The sequence below is a fragment of the Panthera uncia genome (genome assembly GCF_023721935.1).
Source record: "Panthera uncia isolate 11264 chromosome A1 unlocalized genomic scaffold, Puncia_PCG_1.0 HiC_scaffold_16, whole genome shotgun sequence".
Lineage (NCBI taxonomy): Eukaryota > Metazoa > Chordata > Mammalia > Carnivora > Felidae > Panthera > Panthera uncia.
The window spans coordinates 19,782,656-19,803,105 of record NW_026057576.1 but is presented as its reverse complement, the minus strand read 5'-3'; positions in this window follow the sequence as shown (position 1 = coordinate 19,803,105).

Sequence of the window (20,450 nt, the reverse complement as noted above, 5' to 3'; positions counted from 1 at the left end):
AGGGGTGAGAGTACATCCCATCCTGTCGTTTAAACAATATTCTGGCTCTGAAAGGATAGAATCTAAACAAATTTTTCTGAGAAAATGTGAATGTAGTCATTTTTCTTGAAAGAGCCCAATGTTTCTAGCCTTTTGATAACAGAGATCATTTCAGAGAATAAGGTCTGTCCAGAAGAGTTTTGAGGGAGGCTTTCTTTCTGAAGTTGTTTTTTTCCCCCTTCTCATGCACCCTCATGCTCTGCTGGTCCCACCCTAGGAATTTAGTTCCTGTTTTCTCCCCTGGGCCATGCATTACCCTGGGTGACTGCTCTGGACCCATTCCTGAGGCTGGGTCCTGTAGTCTGACCGTGTCCCCTTCTCCTCTGTCCTCACTTTTACCTCCATCTGCTCCCAAACCAGTCTCAGGTGCCTGCCTGTCACTGGTTCATAAAGCATGCGTGCTTTAAAAAAAATTTTTTTTAAACGTTTATTTATTTTTGAGACAGAGAGAGACAGAGCATGAACGGGGGAGGGGCAGAGAGAGAGGGAGACACAGAATCGGAAGCAGGCTCCAGGCTCTGAGCCATCAACCCAGAGCCCGACGCAGGGCTCGAACTCACGGACCGCGAGATCATGACCTGAGCTGAAGTCGGACGCTTAACCGACTGAGCCACCCAAGCGCCCCAAGCATGCGTGCTTTTAAATGAGGCCTTCTAGTGAGACACTTTTGTAATCCCAAAGAATGCTTCTTTTGGTATAAAGATTCAGGCCCCATCTGATCTACCTACTTTCATTGCCAGCTGTGGAAAACTAGAGATATTTTTTTGTGTCTATCATTTTCTTTCAAGTAATCTTTCCCTTACCTGCCAGGAGACACTTACCACAAAAGCTAGACTGAAATACCCCCAAATTTATATTGGAGCATTTTCATCAACGTGATAGCACATTTTAATGGTATTTTAATGGTGGTGAAATGGAGAAATGTTCTGCTTTCAGGTAAAATATTTTCCTACTGGTTTGCAGGTACAATTGGAGGGTTTTAAATTTTGGAGAAAAGAATTAAGGCCCAAGGTCACTTCCCCCATCAGAGCATTTCTGGGCTCAAGCATGTCCCAAAGTTCGGCACAAAAGGCCTATCGTGGTACTGATGGGACCGGGAAAAGATAGTTGCCAGAAGTGCTTTTCCAGCTTTGCACAGAACAAAAGGCCTAGTGAGGGGCAAATGTTTTCATTGGTAGTATTCTGAAACTGTTTCAAAATAAGAAGAAAAGACAAAACATGGTTGGAGTGGGAGATAGTTTAAATAAAGAGAGCATAACGCTAACTAAACAAAGCAAAAAGTCATGAACCAAATTGAAGCAAGAATAGTCAAAACAATGAGACGGACTTACTGCAGTGGGGAAACCAAAGAACAGAAGAACAGTTGAACAGTATGGAAGCAAACCTTCCAGAGGAAAACTCCTATTTGAAAGGAAACCCAGGCTATGCCACATTCTATCTACTTTCCTTACGTAAAAAATGAAACTCGTGTGCCAGAAAGATGCGCTCGATGACATCTGAAATGGCAGGAATTAGTCTCCCTGATAGTAAGAGTTCATTCTTTACTCACTGGGAGCAAAATTGTGCCTGTCTTAGTTTCTTAGTCACCTGGGTCCATATCTACAATAGACCCCAAATCTTTGTTCTTAGAATTATTTTGGCAAGACCTTAGTGCCTATGGGTAAGGTCCTTGTGGCAGAGTCCAAGAAGGGAAGATGTATCTCCAAATTCATATTCAGATTCATTTTTAAAGAAATCATTTTGGGACCCTTCCCCCATTTTTCCCAACCCCCACCTTCCATCTCTGGGAACGTTCAGTATTGTTTACTTTTCTCTCATTGATGAAGAACCTGAGAGCGAGGGAGGTTATACTGTTTCCAAAGTCTTACTTGCACACCCTTCTGCGTACATCAATAAAATTGCTGCAGTAGATTTAAATATTGGTTTGCAACAATCAAGAGTGTTGTATTAATCAATGTTCCCAAGTGTCTGTGTGGTAACATAAGTGGAGGGAAAAAAAAAGCCGAATATAAAAGTGTATCCCAACTGAGTTAAACGTATGTTATATGCAGAGAAAAAAAGGCTGAAAGGAAATATACTTCTGTGGGAGGTGGGATTGTGGGAAACTAGTATTTTTCTTTATTCTCTTGTCTGTTTTCCAAATTTTCTACGAGAAATGTGTATTATTTTTTTTTAAAGCAGAAAAATAAGCATTAGCAACTTAGAAAATGAATTTTATAAAGGAATAAATTTGTACACAAATATTAACAATTCAAATTGTTGAAAGACAACCAAAGGAGACTGTGGAGGTTGCTTAAGAATAAGTAAAGCCGGGGCACCTGGGTGGCTCAGTCGGTTAAGTGTCCGCCTTCAGCTCAGTTCATGATCTCGCTGTTCCAGAGTTTGAGCCCCGCATGGAGCTCTGTGCTGACAGCTCAGAGCCTGGACCCTGTTTCAGATTCTGTGTCTCCCTCTCTCTCTCTGCTCCTCCCCTGCTCACATTCTTTCTGTCTCTCAAAAATAAGTAAACATTAAAAAAAAAAAAAGAGTAAGTAAAGCCAACATCTGCCAGAGGAACAGATACAGACCGTTTTAGGGGACCTGTCTGGAGGCGTCCAGGACCAGTAGTAGAAGGTTTCAACCAGGAGTTTGAACCATTCGAATATATTGCAAAGGCAGAGGCTTCAAGACCAAAGTAGGAAAGGCCAGGGAGGACAGAGCCTCTGAGGATAAGAATGTCATTGTAAGGTGCCTTCATGTGAAAATGAAGGTGCTAAGACTCCCCTCCATCTGCTCAGGTGCAGGGCTGGAACTACCAGACGTCAACGGTTGTTCACATGTGACTGAGCGTACGTAATGTGGCGTAACTGGATAAAGTCCACGTTCTGTGCTAGTCGCAGTTTCCATCATCTCTCCTTCCATCCCGGAGCCATTCTACCTGGGTTTCTTGCCGAGGGTCACACACGTGGGAGACAATAGAGCGAGGGCCTGAAGAAGTCCCCCAACTTGTAGTCCCACCCCTTTCCATCGCTGTGTGCTCAATCTCTTTTACATCATCCTATTTACTGTACATGGGTTGTGTGCCTAAAAGTAAATTCTGAATTCTTACGTGGCGAGTTTAGCCTTAAACATAGGTAGGGTAGGATTAGGTGGTTTTGCTAAAAGCCCAGAAAATTCGCTGGTGAAAAAATTTCTTTTTCACATGTGAACCCGAATGCCTGAAAATTTACCTTTGGAAACAGCCCATTCCTTTGGGCTAAAACTGTGGGTGTCATGGAGATCTTTGTATTAAGCCCATATCGCAGCATTACTGGGCTAGTAAGTAACAGAGTCGTGGATCTTATCCAGGCCATGATGCGCCATTGAGCAAGTAGTTCAAACCTTTTGGGCCTCTGTTTTGTCATCAGCAAGTCCTCATGAATAGTTCTTAGTCATCCTACTCAAAGGGGAATTAGTTCACCAGATTTTTCTTCTAGCATGACTGCTATAGGAGGAGGCAGCTTTGGAGGTTTTAATGGGAAAGAGGAAAAGGAGAGCTTTGGAGCATGGCCACTCTCCACTGAGTGCAGATTCGGGGAGGAAATTGAAGGGGGCAGCCCTGGGAGCCGGCAGTCCAGAAGAGAGGGAGGGCCCCGCACAGAAATTCGGGTCAGACCCCTTCTCACCATGAGGAGTGCACTTCTCACCTGTTTTTCTCATCCTCTGCTTACCACCTAAGCATGGAGTGTGCACTCATCTAATGGCCATTCCTTTTGCCCAGAGAGACCCTCTTCATTAGAAAATGTCAACTCTATTAGACGTTCCTGCCGCCATTGTGTCAGGGCCTGACTACAGGAATGGAAGAGGACGTGGCTCAAACCCACGCTACATACACCCCAGAAGTTAAGGGCACGTTGGTGAGATTCCTCTCCTCTCTTTCGGGACACCCTTGATCCCACTTTTTGGAAGTGCCTTTGTTTGTTAGTCCAGCACTTTCTGACCCGTCCTTTTCTAACATATCCCATCAGGAGAGTCTGTACTCACCATCGCATGTAGACTGATTCGGGCCCTTGGCACCTGCTGTATGACATGGTCACTGGGCTTTGTTGGCTTCCCATTCTGTGCTGGACCCAAATCTGCCAGCAGCTTGAAAGGGAGGAAGAAGGGGCAGCCAGACCCGAGGTGACAGAGAAGCTGATAATTAGCATCCAAGTCGTTAAGGATTGACTATCTTAGCTGGAATCTCACATTCTGAAGTTAAGAAAGTTCTCCCCCAGAGAATCAGAACCTCCCCAGAAACACAAGATTATCAATTAATAGTTTAGGTTGGGGGTAGGACTCTTTCTTTCCTGCCGTAGATGTTTATATTTATAGAAAGTGTTCTAAAATGTGTGCCTTTTGGGGTCCCTGGGTGGCTCAGTCGGTTAAGTGTCCGACTCTTGATTGTGTCTCAGGTCATGACCTCGCGGTTCATGGGATTGAGCCCCATGTCAGGTTCTGTGCTGACTGCGTGGAGCCTGCTTCAGACTCTCTCTCTCCCTCTCTCTCTCTTTGCCCCTCCCCTGCTTGTGCACACACACTCTCTCTCTCAAAATAAATAAATAAACTTAAAAAAAGCGTACCTTTCTTAAAAGGTTTAATTCCCTGTGTCCTAAGAAGGGGAAAAATAAAGAAACACAAAACCCTCTGCCATTTAAAAAAGGAGGCCCGAATACATGTCTGATGTGACTAGAATCAAGCTAATGGTGAAGGCGTCTATTTGTCATAATGGCAGATATTATGGTCATTTGTTAGTATTTCTCCTCTCGTAGTAATTTTCTGACATTTTTTTTGGTGACAATCTTTATTAAAGAAAAAGTCCAGCTATGTGGTCAGTGTTCTAAAACTTGAAAGTTCAAACTTGGGATATGTTTTAAAATTCATCAAACTGTGGGGTAAAAAATTATGCATGTCGCCTTTTACATTTTCTAAGTGTTCATTACAGAATTTTGGGATAACTACAAAAATTTTGTTTAGTATAGTTATAATCATATATGCATATCACATTTTGGAATTTACATGTGGTTCTGTACCTACGTTTAAAAATATAGTATAATGAACATTTCCCTTTTCAGTAGATACTATTCTAAGGCATGCATTTTATGGCTGTGCAATATTTTATCGTATACAGGCTTGCCCGGCTGTCCGCAAAAGTAGAGCGTTCCTATGAAAGCTCTCATAAGCTGAAATGGTGCAAAGCAAAGAAGCAATTGCCATTATTGTTTATGGAAATTTATTAAGTGTATCTAGACCCCCCCAAGAAACCAACCTCTCTTAGACATTTTTGAAACCTTAGGACATATGTTGCTAATAGAAGCACAACATGAGTGGAGTTCAAGCACAGGTGCTCACGGGTGTTCACAGCTCTGGTGGCTGTCTGTGACGCTATGACATGGCCGTGACGCTGAGTGCAGTTCCTGGGGAGGGAGCTTGGTCGTGCCGCTCCGGCTGCTGAGAGCATGTGCTGCCGAACAAATGCAGAGCCCTGTTTTTGCTTTTTGCCTTTTTGGCATTGGAAGTGAAAGTTCTCTTTGGATTTCTTACCCTTAAGTGAAAACAAGTCCCAATGTAGATTTTTTTCTTTTAAGTTTTATCTAGTTAACATATAGTGTAATATTGGTTTCAGAAGTAGAATGTAGTGATTCATCACCTACATATAACACCCAGTGCTGATCACAAGTGTCCTCCTGGATGCACATCACCCATTTAGTCCATCCCCTGCCCCCCTCCCCTCCAGGAACCCTCAGTTTATTGTCTGTAGTTAAGAGTCTCCTCTGGTTTGCTTTCCTCCTCCTTTTTCCCCCTTCCCCTATGTTCATATGTTTTGTTTCTTAAACTGTACATATGAGTGAAATCATATGATACTTGTCTTTCTCTGACTTACTTCGCTTAGCATAATACACTCTAGCTACATCCATGTCATTGTAAATGGCAAGATTTCATTCTTTTTGATGGCTGAGTAATATTCCATTGTATAGATATACCACATCTTCTTTATCCATTCATCAGTGGATGGATGTTTGGGCTCGTTCTATAATTTGGCTATTGTTAATAGTGCTGCTATAAACATTGGGGTGAATTGTGCTCCTTCAAATTAGTATTTTTGTATCCTTTGGGTAAATACCTAATAGTGCGATTACTGGGTCATAGGGTGGTTCTATTTTCAACTTTTTGAGGCTCCTCCATACTGTTTTCCAGAGTGGCTGCACCAGTTCTCATTCCCAACAGTGTAAAAGGGTTCCCCTTTGCATCCTCACCAACGTTTGTTGTCTCCGTGTTGTTAATTTTAGCTATCCTGACAGGTGTGAGGTGACATCTCATCATGATTTTGATTTGTAATTCCTTGATGATGAGGGACGTTGAGTATCTTTTCATGTGTCTGTCTTTTGTAGAGCAAAGTGACATAATGCAAGATTTCAAAAAGTGGGGGATGCCTGTAACTACAACATAAGGGATTTAATCATTTATTGAATCCAGCCCCATTGGATTGTCTCCTTCCCCCAAGGCCTTCCAGCTATTATAAAACAAAGCCACAATGATAATCTCTATGCGTATGTCTTTGCCTCTGGTTCAAAAGAATAATCCGAAATTACCTCACACCATAGATTTTTACTAGGCAAATGTATAGGAAGAGATTTTCCAGCGCTATTGGCCAACTGCTATCTTCTTTAATATATTCCTAAAACGTCCACTGCTGCCAGGATGCTCCATCATAATCCTCTGTGGCCATCTCAGTACATCAGGGCTGGTGGCCAACTGGGGTGGTGTTGGGGCGGCAAAGGGAAGAGGAAGGAGAGGGAGGCGGTAGCAGCTATTTAATGTCTCCCCATATGTGAGACTCTTACCCTATCAAAGAGCTGGGCCACCCATAACGAATGCAAGGCATTTTAATTGTTAGTATTGGGCCATATAAAAATGCCTCTGTGCTTCATTTCTTTTACCATCTTATCAGTCTCTACCATTTGCAACTGGTTGCAAGTAGTGTCTCCAAATCTCTGGCGTTTTTGAGTCTCATGGGTGGAATGGAAATGAAGATGATATCAGCAGTGATGGAATGGAATGAACTTTTCATCCAGCTGAAAAATCACCCCGAGCTACTGAAATATAACAGCATACATCATAGTCAAGTTGTCAAAGGGGGATATTTCACAGCTATGACCTCACAGCCATAAAATATAAGCCGTGTAATTTGTAAGGAAACCCAAGACAACTTTTCCAGATTTTTTTTTTACTAATAAGATTACCATATGGAAAATAACTTTAACAAGTTATAATAATCTCATTAAAAGGACGCTGGGAAATTGTATAGATTTTTCCATTTTTCAAGGGCTCAAATTTAGTATTTGTTACTTATGGCGGTGCAAAGTTATATTGTCTGTTGTCTCCACATCACACGCTCAGCTCCAGAGTGTCCAGGTAAGGGACTGAGCCTTTTCCACACTTTTGATGTTGGAAGTCCCATCCCAGCCCGTCTCACTGGCCATTACTAACAGGACCACAGCGGCAGGTGCGTTCTGGCAAGTTAGCTCCCAGCTGACAGCAGAGCTTTGCTAGCGGCTGTCAACGTCAGTCTGGGGCAGGCTTTAACAAAAACTATCCTTTTGACCTTTCCCCACGCAGAACTCCCATCCAACTGGAGTAATTCATCAAGGATTTTTGATGGCAGCTCTGAGAGTTTCCGAGGTTACTGTAGAAATCCTGTCGCTCCTTTTAATGTAAGTGTCTTTGCTTCCCTTCAGAGTAAAATTGATGACATGTGTCCTTCTTTGCATCTTGGCTTTCTTATTTATGATTAAGGAGGCTTATGGCAGAATCAACAGCGCTGGAATCATTTGATAATTTACATAAACCCTCTCTCTGATCGTTATCGGCATTCTCGCTATGCCTGGATGGGGACCCTCCTTAGGTTTTCTTCCATATTTGGAAAAACATAAGCTGATTTAGGTGACCACTAGGGAGAGTGGACTAGGATGAACATTGTCTTGAAATTGTCGTGCGAGAGATGTCAAAGCTTCGGAGCGCCTGAGTGGCTCAGTCGGTTAAGCGTCCGACTTCGGCTCAGGTCATGATTTCATAGTTTGTGGGTTTGAGCCCCGCGTCAGGCTCTGTGCTGATAGCTCGGAGCCCGGAACCTACTTGGATTCTGTGTCTCCCTCTCTCTCTACCCCTCCCCTACTTGTGCTCTGTCTCTTTGTCTCTCTCAAAAATAAGTAAACATTAAAAAAAAATGTCAAAGCTTCTGTGAAATTCTCAATTTTCAGTGGGCAAGTTGTTTCCATCTATGGGGTTGCAGCTTAGATGTCTGCTGGTGATACACTGTCCTTAAGGGGAGACCATCCCCATCCCAAGTCTTGTGAAAAGCCCAACATCCGCACTGAGGTTTCTACAAATGTCTGAGGAGGGTACATCTCTCAATCATACTTGACTCCAACGTCCAGTCTTCACTGCATCTTGTTGTCCTGTTCTGCCTTTTGGCTGTTTGTCCTGTTCTCCTTTGCCACTGGCCATAGCACAGACCGTATCCTTTTCCATGATTTCCTTCGAAGACAAAAACCCAGAAGGAAATTTATTCATGTAAGACTTTCCTGAAGGTTTGGGGGAACTGGAAGGGCCTTATATTGCAACAGTGACTGGCATTCCTGGTGTTAAAAGTCTCCTGGCTACTTTTCCTGTCCTCAGTCTTTCTCTTTGCTTTCTCATGCTTTCTCTCCCTCTCAGGAACACCCCCCCCCCCCCACCACCACCACATTGTGACCAACTGCCCCTGTTTTCCTGTGCAGGGCCTTTGGCTTTTCCCCAATTTCTCCCCATATAGTGCTGGGCTGGATGGATCTGTCAGCCCATTAAAGTGTTGCAATGAAGCTTTGACATTTCTTGTATGACAATGTCTACATGATGTCCATCCTCGTCTCCAGACTCTTGGCAGAAAAAAGCGGGGGGAAGTATTGATTTCCGGGACAGAGCTCCATTCTCACTTAATCAGGAGGCATTTCGTAAGAGTCAAAACTGAAGACCTACTACGCATTCACTCTACAAATTTTGTTTTGCTTTTTAGACTTTTCGTCTCTGTCCCCCCAATTTGTTTTTCCATTAGTGCAGTCCCTCATAGGTAATAATTCCTTAAATATTGAGCCAAAATCCCTTTCCAGATTAGTAGACACATGTATCCTCAGTAGATACATTGGAGGCTAAGCTGGATATGGTGGTGAGGAGTAAATTACTGCCCAACTCCCCAGTGGGGGTCTCATCAGATCAGCAACAACGTGATTGATGGAGTCAGACAGGAAAATGTGCGTATTTGCTGTCCAGCAAAATAATACATAAAAATATATCACTTTTTAATGGACATAGGGGAGGAGAACAATCTGATTAACATACGAAAGCAGCAAACTCTTAAGGCTCAATCATGAGGTTATTGCTTTTGAAAATGAGCTATTGGCTTGCTATTGCCACCAAATTGGAAAGGAATGAAGACAGGCTCCGTGAGCTGTAGCTGGGGTTTGGGAGGAGTGGAGGAGGAAAAAGAGGTGACTGGAGATGTCTCACCCACAGAAAAAGCCCAGCAGTGCTGTTTAGCATCCCTGTAATTATCGCTAACATCTACTGAGCGCTTACTATGGGCTCCACATGCAATGTTTCCTTTAATGTCCAATCAACCCACAAGGGAAGCTCTATATTTATCTACCAAGGAGAGGTTAAGTAACTGGTGCGGGAAGTCACCCAGCCCAGTAAGGGCAGAGTCTACCTCCAGGGTTTGTGTCCTTGACCTTCCCATTATATTGCTTCCCTGGAAGGTGGAGGAGGGGATTTTCTTTTCCTCAGGTAAATGGATTTAGGGATTCCAATGGCTGTAACCATAAGAATATTTTTTTATGGACCAGAGAACATCATCTTGTCTTATGTAGGATATACACAGAAGTGCTGTGGAAAGGGTGAAGTATTAGATAACCATTATTATTGCTGTTAGTACTCTTACCATGATGTATGTCATTTTATTGCCAAGAAAAGCTACTTTCATTATCTTTAAATTTTTTTTTTTCAACGTTTTTTATTTATTTTTGGGACAGAGAGAGACAGAGCATGAACGGGGGAGGGGCAGAGAGAGAGGGAGACACAGAATCCGAAACAGGCTCCAGGCTCCGAGCCATCAGCCCAGAGCCTGACGCGGGGCTCGAACTCACGGACCGCGAGGTCGTGACCTGGCTGAAGTCGGACGCTTAACCGACTGCGCCACCCAGGCGCCCCGCTACTTTCATTATCTTGACGCTCACTGCATTCCTATTAGGTAAGCAAGGAAAGTATTATTCAACTCATCTTAAAGATTCTGAAAAGTAATAGTCCAGAGGCTTTTGCATCACAAAAAGAAAGGTGCTTTGGAATAATTCGGACTTTAATTAATAACCACCATTAAGTATCTGTGGCGCCTTAGGCAAGTCTCGGACCACTCACAGGCATCACTTTTTCATATGTAAAGGAGAAACCTTACTAACTCCCTCTTAGTTTATTAGAGGCATCAGAGATAATGAATGCAAAGCACCTGCCTCAGGGTCAGGCACACCTCTGGCTGGTTCTTCGTGTGTGTCCAGAAGGTGAGGTTGTCTTCCTCCTGGGTTTAGGGGAAAGCAGACTCCGTCACTTCCTATTCCAACCATTGAGCGTAACTTCAAACCTTAGTCATGTAGCTGTAGGATGCCTACTCGAGGGAGAAGGTGACACCTCGAACCGTCACCAACACTAGGTTTCTAAGAAAACCCATATCAAGTGGGAGTCCAACTCCCCATAGCCCTGGATTCTGGGATACCAGCAGCACAAGCAGCTTGCCTTCATAGAGCACATTCTGTTTTGCAAAGCACTTTCAAATGCAGTATCCCACTTCACGGTCAGAGCAAGCCTGTGCAGTGTGCCTGCCTGACAGAGACAGAGGAGGATGAGTGTGAATGGAATAATATGCACAAATGCTAGACTCTTTGGTAAATACTGCTAAGTCATCCAGTCGGCTGAAACTTGGCACAGCTATCATAAAATATAAAATTGGCTCAGAGTTGGAAACCAGACTTGTAGGTTAAGATGCTCCATGCGGCAGATAAGTCACCAAGCCTTCACTTTGTGCCGCAGGGATGAGTTAAGTACAAACATAAATATATCAAGAGTACCTATTGACTGTTACTGTGAACTCAGTATTCAATACATTTTTTGAATTTCTGAAATTGATTTAACAAGATTTACTGGGCATTCCCTTTGTGAAAGACACTGCCAGGTGTTCAAGAACACAACACTATCAATAAACTGCCTGTCTCGTGGGGGACAGCATACAGGACGGTCAAGGCTATGCTATCTTTATCATTAAGGGTGGGAGTGACCACGGCTGCCTGAAGTGTCCAGGGGAAGCCTCACTCAGGAGCTGACTCACGAACTTGACCTTGAGGGAATGGATAGGGTCAGGAAGGGGCATGTGTAGGTCTCTGGCTCTGGTTTTTCCAGTCCCACCTATACCTGACCAGCAGGCAAACACATGCTAACATCCGTCACCATGATGAGAAACAGGACTTTCCACCACCCTTCCCCCTGCAGCCCAAGCCAGAGAAAGGACCGTTATCTCTGTGGTTATGCACTGATGCCTAGAGCACCCTTCATTTTTTTTCTGCCTGGAATGTTTTTCCCTGTTCCTAGCCATTCTTTGGAATGACCTTTTACTTCTCACTTCTTAAAAGCCAAACTGAAAGGTGAGGCATGAAGTGAATTCTTCCTGCACTGACTCTCCAGTGCAACTTTAAGTCTCCTTCCTGTTCTTACTCAGTGGTGGTGCTCCAGACCTTGATTATGGCACCCTCCCACACGTGCCTCTTTGAGGACAAGATTCTATTCATATCTGTTTCCCCAGAACCTAGAGTAGTGCCTGGCACAGAGCAGGTGCCCATCCGATGCTTGTAGGAAAGAATAAATGAATGCAGATCACAGAGATTCCCTGCTTGCTCCAGACAGACCCTGGCAACCTCAACATGTGATCGGGATAGGATTTTCGTTGGTTTAAGGGCCTGTCACCACATTTGGGCCCTTGAACAAATTTGAAAACAAGGATGATTCGTTTGAAGTCTGCCTGTGGGCCTTTTTATTCTCCCAATTTGGCTTTCGGGAAGAATGTAAGGTTTAAAGACATGGTTTGACTTGCCCAAACTCACTCTGCATGAGGCTGGTTGCCAGGTGCTTGGGATCCTCTCCTAACTTAGAAGGTTGGAGCACAGTTAGCCTTGGGACCCAGGTTTCCCAGCTGGCCAGGGTTTATCTTCCTGACTCAGCATGCCTCTTCCGAAAAGCTTGCTGCAAATGTAAAATACACCAGAGTTTGAAGATTAGTATATAGAATGAGTGTGATATGGCTCATCAATATTCTCCTATTCTCTGTATATCAAAATGACCATATTTTGGACATATTGGATTAAATAAAATATATTATTAAAATTCATTTTACATTTATGTAGTATTGGGGCTGGGGCCAACCATCATGGCTTCTAACAGGTCAGAACAGGAGCCCGGCATTTCTTCACATGTCCCAGGGAGACAGGATTATAAACCTCCAAATTCAGTGAACCACACCGCTCCCATCCATCATTCAGGAAGAGGAGAGGAGAAAAAATAGAAAGGGAGGAAGGAATATTCTTCTAACCAGGTTGGTAGGAACACTTAGACAATACATGTGAAGGCCCTGAGCACAGCGCCTAGAATAAAGTGCTTAATAAATATCTGTTCCTTTCCTTTCAGTTTTCCTCACCGAAATCTAAAATTTAGGGCCCTCTGTTAACTTCCGTAAACATTACATGTTTCAAATGCATTTTTTCTCAAATGCAAACAGACCGTTCATGCATAAACTGAGTTTAATTGCATCCCCCCCAAATCAGTTTAGGAGCAGTGCACTCTGACTTTCTGAGAACTTCTATGCCTTTTCTCAATTACAATACTTATTTATTTATTGAAATATACTTGACACACGATGTTACATTAATTTCAGGCATCTAACATAGTGATTCAACCAGTCTATATGTTATGCTGTGCTCACAAGTGTACCTGCTATCTGTCACCATAGAGCGCTATTACAATACCTTTGACTGTGCTCCCTGTGCGGTATCTTTTATCCCAATGACTTTCGGATGCCATAACTGGAAGCTTGTGTCTTCCACTCCTCTTTACCCCTTCTGCCCATCCTCCACCCCCCTCCCCCCTGGCAACCAACAGTTTCTTTTCTGTATTTATGGGTCTGTTTCTGCTTTTTGTCTGTTTGCTTGTTTGTTTGTTTTGTTTTTTAGGTTCTACATAGAAGGGAAATCATATGGTATTTATCTTTCTCCGTCTGACTTATTTAACTTAGCCTAATACCCTCTAGGTCCATCCATATTGTCCCAAATAGCAAGATCTGATCTTTCTTTTATGACTGAGTAATATTCCATCACATGTATACTACATCTCCTTTATTCATTCATCTATTGCTGGATACTTGGATTACTTCCTTATTTTGGCTATTGTAACTGTACATAATGCTTCAGTAAACATAGGGGTGCACATATCTTTTTAAATTACTGTTTTACTTTCTTCGGGTAAATAAATACCCAGGAGTAATTACTGAATCATATGGTATTCCCATTTTTAATTTTTTGGGGAACCTCTATACTCTTTTCGACAGTGGCTGAACCACTATGTTTCCACCAACAGTGCATGAAAATTCCTTTTCCTCCACATCCTTGCCAATACTTGTTATTTCTTATCTTTTTATTTTAGCCATTCTGATAGGTATGTGGTGATATCTCATTGTATTTCCCTGATGATGAGTGATGTTGACCATCTTTTCATGTATCTATTTGGCATCTGGATGTCTTCTTTAGAGAAAGTCTGTTCAGGTTCTCCATCCATTTAAATCAGATTGTGTTTTTGGTGTTGAGTTGTAGAAGTTCATTATAAATTTTGGATATTATACCCTTACCTGATATATCATTTGCAAATATCTTCTCCCATTCAGTAGGTTGCCTTTTTGTTTTGTTGATTTTTTTTTTCTGTGTGAAAGCTTTTAATTTTGGTATAGTTCCAATAGTTTATTTTTGCTCTTTTTTTCCTTGTGTAAGCAGATGTATCCAGAAAACTGTTGCTCTAGCTGATATCAAAAAGATTGCAGCCTGTTTTCCCCTAGGTATTTTATGGTTTCAGATCTCACATGTAGGTTTTTAATGCATTTTGAGTTTATTTTTGTGTATGATATAAGAAAGTGGTCCACTTTTATTCTTTTCAAATATATTATCGCTGTTAGAAGTAGTATTATCTTCAGTTTTTACATTAAAAAATTGCTTTTATGTTTTCTCTCCTAATTCCCATCTGCTATTTTTTTTCTGGAGTTAATTGAAGCAAATCACAGACACATATACGTTTCAGTTATAAATAGCTCATCATGTATTGCTAACTAAGGACTTAAAAAATAACCACAATACCATTATCTTACGTACAAAATTAATAATACTCCCTACTATAATCTAATTTCCATTTTCCAGGTTCCCCACTTGTCTCCAAAATGTCTTCTTAGAGTTGGCTTGCTTGAATTATGTTCTTTCCTTTTAAATCCCATTTTTCTTGTTCTCTATGTCCCTATAAAAAATATTTAAATAATCTTTCAAAGATAAGATGGGATAGTGATACAGTAATTCCAGTGTAATTGAGAAAATATGGCAAAGGGTGAGTACAAGTAAGAAAGGGAGGAGACAACCAAGGTTGGATGAGGGAACAGAATGCCAGCTGTGATGTGCATATGCCTTTTTCCCAAGAGCCATATCTTAACTTCAGTGTTTTCTAGTAGGCTCTACAAAGAGGACCCCAAGTTGATAACACACAATAAAATTGCTTGGAGATGCACGATCTGAGAGAGATTTTCCTGTGGATCTTGACGAAAGGAATACTGGGTAATCTGAAAAACCACATTCTCCGTAGTTCAAGTTCTCTTGAAACACAAGAGCAATGAGTTTCAAAAGGACTTAAAAGAATCACATCCTGAGTATTCTAACGCTACTTCCGTTAATCAGTTCCCTTATAGCATGAACATATCTTGAGGTTTAGTCATGACCATGCCCAGATCCCTGTAACAGCTGCCAGGCTGATCTTTCCTAAAGCTCTCCCACCTCCCCCAGCTCAGCCTGACCGGCCTGAAGAACCCTGCCAGGTTGATCTTCCTAAGGGACCACTTTAAGCCAGATGTGGAAATGGCACTGGTTTGAACACACTGGATATTCTCAAACTTTATTGTCTGAAACTCCATTTGCATTCAGCCATGACCCATCTTTCCATGATATCATCTTTCATCAGATCATATTATTTATGAAATCCAATTGTAGAAGAAATAGATCCAGTATCATTCCTCACTACATCAAGGTCATCAGTGAGATGGCAGAGTCAAGGCATCTGGCCTCACACTGCTTTTTGAAATCTATTGAAAACAACTAAAATCGTTTTTGGAAATTGGAAAAGAAAATATACATAAAACTTGAAAACGGCCCAAATCCTGATTAACACAGTCAGGTTGGGCTTGATTAAAAGAGGAGGCAGAAAGCAAAAGCACAACTCTCAGCACTCAGGTAACACAGAGCCTGCCTGAAATGGGCTGAGCATACCAAGGAAAGAAACCATTGGCTTCAGTGAACAGCAAGGTCTCGGTGGGAAGGTAAACTCGGGCGGGGGCATCCCTGAGCCTTGTGAGAGGACGCAGAGCTCAAGGAGGAAAGGAGGAGACATGCCATCTTTACTCAAAAGGCGAGTAAAAGAGTGGGCGTGGCCTTGAAGCTGAAGGGAGGTAAATGCTGAATGCCGCCATGTTGACCATCACAGCTGGCCAACCCTACTTCCTGCGGAAATGCGAGACGAAGCCGCAGGGCAGAGAGAAATCCAAGCTGATGGTGGACCCAGTTCACTTCTCTGTACTCTCTGCCAATCATCCTTTAGAAAATAGTTCACCTATAAAGAACAGTCCACATAAATCAGTGAGTAATCTCATAAAAGTATGACTAATAATGTGAAAGGAGTTTGTGTGGAACATAATGCAAATACACTGCAAGAAAAATAAATGAAAGGGACGTGACAAAAGGCGGACTAACATTCCAGAAAATTATGCCATAATGTAGATAAAAATCGTAGAAATACTTTCTCATTACAAACTTTTTAGAATGGGCTTTCTGAAGCAATAATTCAAAGAAGAGCCATATTGGCTCAAGCAAGACATAGTTAAACAATGGAAAGTAATTAAAATAGAAAAAAGAATCTGTAAGGCTCTGGAAAGAGATAAAAGAACTAAGGAGTACTTACAAAAGTGAAAACTAACATTAGCAACAGAAAAAGAGATGCTGCTTGATTATAGGGCAGGGATAAAGAGAAAAGAGCTGGAAAAAGTAAAGGAAAATAAATAGGAATGAACCAACTATTTAAAATGATTGGTGAGAAAATGATAGATATGGACAGGAGGAAAAGAAATTTCAACTCCCCCATAGATGGTGTCTCTATTAAAGGAAACAGAACAAATACTCAGATATTTAAGTATAAATACGACCTAATCCATAGTTTGAAATAGGCCCAACTATTCCAGGGCGGGGGTGGGGAGGAAGAAAGAAAGAAAAAAAAAGAATCAGCAAAATTAGCCTGAGACACGGTTTAGTGAAGTTACTCAACTTCAGAAACAGAGAAAGACTCTAGGCCTATAAATAAATAATTAATTAAGATAAAACATAAGAGGAAAAATTAATTTTAGTTTCAGACTTTTTCTTAGCAACATTAACTTCCAGAAGATGGTGAAAAAGGTTTGCCATGTCCTCAGAAAATGTGTGACCCGAGAATTGGTTTCTTAGTCAGATTGTCATTTGATGTTTCCAAGCATGCAGGCACGCCAGGCAAAGAGAACTGCTGTGTCCTTTCTTAAGAAAAAAATTTCTGAAGGTGGCAATCAAGAGATTAAGGGAGTAGCCATGCTGGTGAGGAGAGTAAGCGCTCTCAATTCGTAGAATCCGTAGAATAAAGGCTAAGCAACTGTAGGAATTTCAGTAACAGGATACAAAATAACAAAGAAATGATAACACTAGTACAAGAAGCCAAAAGTGAGCGGTAGAGAGAGGGAAAGAAGCGGTATAAGTATGGGTTCTTTATCACTGTTTGCACGATTTCCAGGCATTTTAAAATGATAAACTAAGTGATCGAGGGGTCAGTGTATAAAGTATAAAGGTAACAACCAGAAGCATTAGTGGTAATATATTAGGCCAAAATTGGGCAGTGTAGGATAACAAGATGGAATACATGTGTGTGGTAATTTTCTCATCGTTTGTAGTGATGAGTCATAAAATACCATATAAGAATTTTAAACTGTGATAACACTACATAAAGCTACAAAGGTAACCACTAACAGATCCCAGAATAGACTATAAACCTTTGGAATGATCAGAATGAAAACACACATTCAATAAAGAAACCAAAGACCATATAGGAAAATAAATATATGTGTGTATGTGTGTGTGTCTTTAATTTGTGTTTGTATAACATTATAAAGGAAAAATGCGACTAAGGATGATCAAACTGTGGCCAAATAGTTTTCTCATGGCAAGAAATGTAAAATCTATTGAAAGAAAAAAATTCTAAGCACAGAACACAAAGCACAATCCAAATATATGTTATACTCAGACACAGATAGCTAAAAGCATGCCCAGTAAATGCAGCAAGAAAAGTAGTGATATTGTTATTAGTTCAGGGTGAATTAAGACAAAATTATTAAATATAAAGAAGGACATCTTGATAAGCACTGATGAATCACTATATTGTACACCTGAAACTAATATAGCACTGTTTGTGAATTATATTTGAATTTAAAAAATTAAAGAAGGACATCTCGCAATGAAAAGGGTAAAATCCTTAACGAGGCTCTAATTTTTCTGAATCTATTTATGCATCAAATATCAAAGCATCAAAGTACATGAGGCAAAATCTACTGGAAATATAAAGAGAGCTAAGAAGGAACTTACTGATAGAGGAGTTTTTGATTCCCATCTCTCATGGTAATAAGAAAAAAGAGGTAAGAATAAGCCAGGTCTAAATAACATAGTTAATAAGATAGATCTAAGTGGCACGCACACACACACACACACACACACACACACGTGCACACGTGTGTCTATTTTTCTAATTATATCAACAAAATGAAAAATATATCTTGTTTTTAACTATTCAACATTGAAAACAACTGAAATGAAAGAGTCTTCAATAAATTCTGCCAAGTTGAAAAGGTGCCGAGCAGAATGCATTCTCTTACTTTAAAAAGCAAAACAAAACAAAACCTTATACATTAATGACAAAAACAGACAACAAAAAACTCTACCAACCAGAAATTAAAAAGCCCAACATAGGGGCACCTGGGTGGCTCAGTCAGTTAAGTGTCTGACTCTTGGTTTCAGCTCAGGTCACGATCTCACGGTTTGTGAGTTCGAGCCTCGCATCAGGCTCTGCACTGGTAGTGCAGAACCTGCTTGGGATTCTCTCTCTCCCTCTCTCTTTTCCCTTCCCTGACTTGTGCGTGTGCTCTCTCTCTCTCTCAAAATAAATAAATAAACTTAAAAAAAAGCCAAACACAAAGAGTAGGATCTGCCATACAAAAATCCTGGGTGAAGTCATTATTCATCTTATGCCAGTGAATTGTCATATCACTTGCTGGGCTCACTATTTCACTTACTAGGCTTCCCCCCACCAACCTCCCAAAAAGGGAAGAATGAAATTACTATTGTCAATATGCTTTATCTAAACTAGAAATTTCCTAATAAGCATGTACAACTGTGCTACTGAGTTCATTCTGATTCCTTATATAGATGTGCTAAATTTACTTGGGAAATTTTTTTAAGTTTTTATTTATTTTGGAGAGAGAGAGAATGAGAGAGAGAGAGAGAGAGAGAGGGAGTGGGGAGAGACAGAGGTGGGGGGACAGAGGATCCAAAGTGGGCTTTGTGTGGACAGCAGAGAGCCTGATGCAGGGCTCCGACCCACTAACCATGAGAACATGATCTGAGCCTAAGGCAGACGCTTAACCGACCGAGTTACCCAGGCACCCCAAATACATTAAGGATTTAATTGCATTTGCCATGTAAGAGAATAAACTATTTAAAGTTTTTTTTTTTATTTGAATTTCTTCCTTGGTTTGAAATAAACAGACTTATTTCCTTGTGTATTGACAATATGAATAGCCCATTGGAGCAGTGTGACTCAAGCAAGTAAGTTGAGGCTGTCATCACCAAGATGGCACTGCCTTTGTATTGACGTTGGAATCTGAGAACGGAACTCCTGAGTGAGCCTGCCCACCTTGTTGTCTACTTGGCCTGCCTTGGCTGTGTGCTGATGAAATCCCTCTCTCTCCTCCACATCCTGCAGCTAGACATTCTCTTCATATATAGAGTACATTCTGCTTTGCCCACTCTACGATCTGGAAGCCTTAGGGGCATAGAAACTACAGAATAGTCCATTCTCCTTTTCCTGCTGGATGTCTAGCACCTGGCCCACACTAAGCCTTCCAGATGACTGTGTTGTCCTGAGTCTGGGCTCTCCTGACTCATTCAGGGCCTGGCCCACTCACTTCCCAGGAAGGGACTCTTGGGTGTTGTTGGCAGACCAAAGCCTGACTGAGTCAGAGACCTTGTTCCGATCATCTTCTCCAGGGACTTTCATCTAACATTTAATAATTATCCTCTCCTTGTACGGCCTGGTTTATGCACGCATTACTCAGCTTTTGTATTAATTGCCTTTCATCTTTGTTTATATGTAAGTAATTGCTAGGAAAATCATGTTTTATTGAGGAAAAAACAAGGAAGCACGTGGCCAATGAAAATCCACTTCATTTCTATATAGAGTGCCCGTTCTCATTCCTTCGTCAAAACCTGGAGTCGGGGAGGAGTTGGCGTACAACCTCTGATAAAATGTCTTTGATTAACCACGATGTTTAAACCAGCTTTTGCTATTTGGGGGATGTGCTTTGCAGCAAAAGCATCCCGATGCAATATTATGTGTGATAATGATAAGAGGGTCTACTTCCTTTACAAAGGCAATGGATCTTGAATTTATCTTACTGGTTCAGGGGTACTATCGACACAAATTGATTCACATATGTCAAGCATTAACATATGCTTTCAAAAAGCAGGCACTGACAGGACTGAACTCATCAATTCCTTTGTAGTTGTTTGCAATGATTCACAGAACAAGGCTTCTTTGATCTGTTTCTCCTTTATGCACATCACAAACACAGGGACTCACTACGGCTGTCAATGTCAGCTGACGCAGATGAATGCCTACTTTGAGAAGGCTAATGTGGCTATCTGCTATAGCTTGTTCTTTAATGAATTCTAGAAGAGATCACATCATTTTCTCAGGGA